A 4,961-nucleotide genomic window follows, 5' to 3' on the forward strand; every position below is an offset into this window, starting at 1 on the left:
CTGAACACGTGAGGGTCAGTTCCCAAGGTGTATTAGAGCTTCCAGCTGTTCCACAGCTGTGGCACTTGCTTCCTTTCACCTGGGTCAAAACAAACTCACAATTATTTCTCGCTGGTCAAACTCTTCTAATGTTCCTGTTGTTCCTTCTGACCCAAACTGCAGCTCACCTGAGCTGTCAGCCCAGCCTGGCCCCAGAGGGCTGCAGTGCTGCCTCAGCTGCAGCACCTTCCCCTGCTGCTGCTGGAGAGCCAAGGGGCTCTAAGGCACCAGTTCTTCCTCAGTCGCTTTCCATGGCAGAGCTCCTTTGCTAAGTATCAACTGTGCTTTGTGACAGCAGAGCCTGCTCTCGACTTCCACTCCCCAGCACTTCATCTTCCAACCATGCCAATCACATCCTCCTGATCACATTCAAGAGATTCCTGAGATACACACACATATCATTTTCTCTCCAAGAGTTCTGATGGCTTTGCCAGTTAATTAAAATAGAACTTCAAAGGGGTTTTGTAATAGATTATGATATCTTTGGTTTCATGACATCTGTTAAAATTTACAACTGAGGATGTCATTTTTGGTGAAAAACATGTTCTTCTACACCCAGCCCATTTATTTGTGTATTTATTTAGTGACAGAGCATCTCACTTATAAGAAACATGAAAAAGCAATCATTAATCATACTTTTGTCACAAAGCAGCTTCCCCAGCAGTTCCCTGAAAACCCACAGACAAGCTGCTGGGGTGTGGGTGTTCCGAGAACAGACAAGGAGCCCTGCCAAGAGAGCTGATGGAGGCACCTCTATGTTTCAGTGTCTAGCAGCGAGGAAACAAAGAGGAAAACAAAGAACCACAGAGTAGACACTGGAGTTATCTGGGAAGGATGCAGCTCCATGGATAGGAAAGGAAATCATAGGCAGCCAGTGAGACCAGGATCCTCAATGTATCAGAACCCCTCAGGATAAATTCACCAGTGGTTTTCTATCACTACGCAGCTCACAGGCTGTGTTACAGCTGCATCCCTCCTCAAGGTGGAAACAAGTGATGCAGCCAAAGCCAGCCTTGTCCGAGTGACTGAGGGCTCGAGGCTGTGCTTGTTTTAGTATCCAGGTATTGCCTGTCCCCTCCTGCCCCCCGTGCCTCTGCCTGGACCCTGTGTGTGCCCAGGGTGCAGCTGTGCAGTCTGTACAGAATTATTTTATTTAATTTCATTAATTTTCTCTCAGTACATTGAGTGCCAGACCCCTCTCTGTGTGTATCAATGCCTGACAGAACCGTGTCCCCTCCTCTGGCTGCTGCAGAGCTCCCAGGGCTGTTCCACCCCACAGCCCCCAGCCCAGCAGGGAGGGCAGCACCAGAGGGACACCCAGGGCACTGGGGGCTGGCTCTGCCAGCACCAGCCTGCTGGGCACTGCTGGCACCAACTCCACTCCCACAGCAATTTACTGCTGCTCCAGTTCTGCGTTTTGGGATGTTCTCTGCACACCAACCCCATTCCCCGTGGGTGCTGTTCCTCACCTGGGCTGGGGCAAACCCTCTCTGGTGTCACCGTGCAGGCAGCCATGCCCCACCCCTGCAATGACAGGCATGAATTATTATCCATTATACACCCAGTGATTAACAGACTGATTTCTTCCCTGAGCACTGCACTACGCTTTAAAGAATGTACTCAGTGATCAGCATGAACAGAGGGCTTGCAGCTCAGCTGATGAAACTCATCTTCAAAAATCGATGAAAGATGAAAAGCCCAGTGTCCATTACCAGAAGGCTGAGATGCCCAAGTCATGTTCACAGAAGCAGGAGTATGAACCCATAACATCCTGTGCCATCCTCTATCTGCAGGCTGCTGTGTATGAAAGGTTAGCCAAGAGCTTTGTGTCTGCACTGTGCTCCAAACTACAAACTGTCCCTGTCAGCCCTTGATTTAAAGATAAAAGAGCACAACTATATCCAAACCCTGCAGTATTTTGATTTTTTTTTTCTTAAACGCTGCCTCTGCACTTTAGAGACTACAGACTCCAAAACACAAAACCTGGCTGCCTTACAGAGCCGTGCAGAGGGCTGGGTGTCTGAGCAGCAGAACACAGACTGGGTGGCAGCTTCACCAGATCCTGCTCCTAAAACCTGTGGCCAGCAGCAGCAACTGCTTCCAGCACCTCTGGGACTGTGAGTGAACACCCCAGAGCGGTGAGGAGCAACCCAAACCTCACCAGGGGATGGCTGTCTCAGGTGACAGCCTTTTCTCTAGCTGGGGACTTCTTGGTCAGTGCAGGGGAGCAATACAGAACAGGTTGAAAAAATATGATTCCCAGTGGGCTTCGTGGCAAACACCACAGCAGGATTGCCAAAGGAGACAACAGCAAAGTCACCTGTGAGAGTCGTGGGCTGCAGTGAATGAATCATCACTGGGGCATGGCAGACCTTGAGGCTGTCTGAGCTGGGTAGGAGAAGAGGAGCTCCAGCCACCCTCCTGCTCCAGGTCTAACACTGCTTTCAGCCACGGGACACAGGTCATACCGTGTGCAGCTGCAATTGTCACTATTTCCCACAAAAAGCTAAAACTGCCAGCTGTGTTATAAGTGAACCTCCAAAAGGCAGTGAAGATTCATGCTAGTGCTGTAAATATGTCCCAAACCTCCCGTTTAAATGAGCTGGTTTCAACCCCTCACACTTTGGCTTCTGAACTTTCGTGCTTTTTAATTATGTATCCATGAAACAATGGCAAAGGTCATCTAAAAAAAAAAAAAAAGTTTAGAAGTGAAAATCGGTTGGATCTCTGCTATTGTGAAGTACAAATATAGACAGTGCCAGATTGCCTGGCTACCTACACCACCTCCATGCATCACAAAGCTCAGATGGCCTCAGACTAGCCAGATCTAGCTGAAAAACCTTACAAAAGCATAATTCTACTTTAGCTGTTTTTCACTGAAGTGGCAGGGATATTCACAGCCTCAAACCCTTTGAGCTAATTGTAGATAAGGGACTCTGAGAGTGAGGAGAATGATTTGATCAGGAACTTCCCCTGACTATCTCTCCGTGCTTCTCCAGGCAGTGCTGCAAACACCAGATATGCCCAGGAGCACAGAGCTGTAGCAGTGCTCTGGAATCTCTCTGGGACTCTCCTGTGACCTGAATTGCAACTTCTTTTGAATTAAAACCTTCTTTCAGGAATAAAGCAAGCTCCTAAAGAAGCAGGATGGGGGGTTCTGAATGAGTTCAGTGGGGCACATCAGCACGGGGACAAAATCAGTGCCCAGCATCTGAAGCACACTGGGAACAAGCAGTGCTGAGGATCACTGTCACAGCAAAACATTGACCCAGCCACCAGTCCCAGTGCCCTCACACATGCCAGTGCTGTCACCAGGGTGTGTGACAATCTAGCTCCCCACTGCCTCCATCACCAAGTACAAGGATGGCCAGACAACCCAACTTTCGTGCAATTCTTACAGAAGTAGTTCTTGTTTGAGCTGTCAAGTGGCACCTGGGGGACTGGTTTGGGGGTGATTGTGGTGGTGGGTTAAGGCTGGATTGGATGACCTCGAAGGTCTTTCCCAGCACTGACATTTCTGTGATTTCACAGGACCCACCACATCCAAAAGCCAGAGAAAGAACCATGGCCATGAGCAATGGCCTCCAGCAGCAGCCTGCTGCAGTCTCATGTGCATTGTATTCTTCACACAACACAGAGCTTCAGATATGCTGGGGCCTTCACTCGTTACCACAGTAAGGACTGAAGTGGTGCTCCAGCTTTTGAGAAGGAATTTGTTGCTTCCTCCCTCATCTGTGACGCACAGATGCAGAGCCCTTCCCCACAGGACCTGCTTACAGCTCTCCCGGAGCACCTCTGCAGCACCCAAACCAGCTCTTAGAACAATGAGAATCTCCTGGTGGGGAAAAGACATTTCTGAGGCAGTGCTCAGGAGAGCTGAAATCACAACAGCCTCTGCTGCTCACCCAGTTGTAACTTACCTTATTTTACAATTTGCCCCCAAACATCCAACCTGAAGAAAAATTGCTGCAAATTAAGGGCTTTTATTCAATCATCTTGCAGAATTTGCTTTTATCACACCTACCCAGGGTGGTTCATATGTCCATAAATGCAGAAATGGGTCACTGAGGTCAGAGGCTTCAGTACAAATTCAGTCCTTAAGCACAGGTAGCAGATCCAGTGACCCACAAATGCCACAGCATGAGCTTTGGTGGCCACTCTTCCCTTGCCCTTCCTGGAGCACGGAGCCTCTGCAGGCTGGGAGCCACCGGGGCCACGATGTTCTGCAGGATCAGTTCAGCATTTCGGGTTCCAGGGTAAATACATCCCAGCCAAAGGGCATCTGAGCAGCAATGTCAAATATGACAAGGCAGGCAGGAGCCAGAGCTAACAGCTAAGGACTTCCTGACTTTTTAAGCTGTTCAATTGAACATTTAAAAGGTTTAGTCTCCTCTCAGGTCTCTAAAGCACCCCGGGGCAGGCTTAAGTAACTGTGCCATTAGGCAGCGAGCTGCAAATTGCCTATTAAGTCTGACTGAAACTGTAAAATTGCTTTTCACAATGCAAATTAATGTAAATAAGAACAATTGGTTACACATATCACAGACTATCAGATTGACGACAGATGATGCACACTGGTTTTTCCCCCTGAATTAGCATTGCTTTAAAGTTAAATTTAGTGCGTGTTTAAGAGGTCTGGATGTTCCTATGACAAATTCCACCAGTGCATTACAAATGCACATCGGGATGTATAGCCTCCATTACATGAAATATAAACCTCCTCTCAGGCCAGGCAGAGATACTTGCTGTCAAGCCCAACAGAAACACCACATAGCAAAGCCATTTGCCCAGCAGCACAGCCAGGCACATCCTCACCCTGCTCTGAAGGGCCAGACCATGAAGTTGTTCCGGAGCCTTTAGGGTGGAGGGAGCAAATCTGTACATTTGAGAACAATCCACAGACGATCAAAGCCCCACCTGGA

Source organism: Cinclus cinclus, chromosome 8, assembly GCF_963662255.1.
Source record: "Cinclus cinclus chromosome 8, bCinCin1.1, whole genome shotgun sequence".
Lineage (NCBI taxonomy): Eukaryota > Metazoa > Chordata > Aves > Passeriformes > Cinclidae > Cinclus > Cinclus cinclus.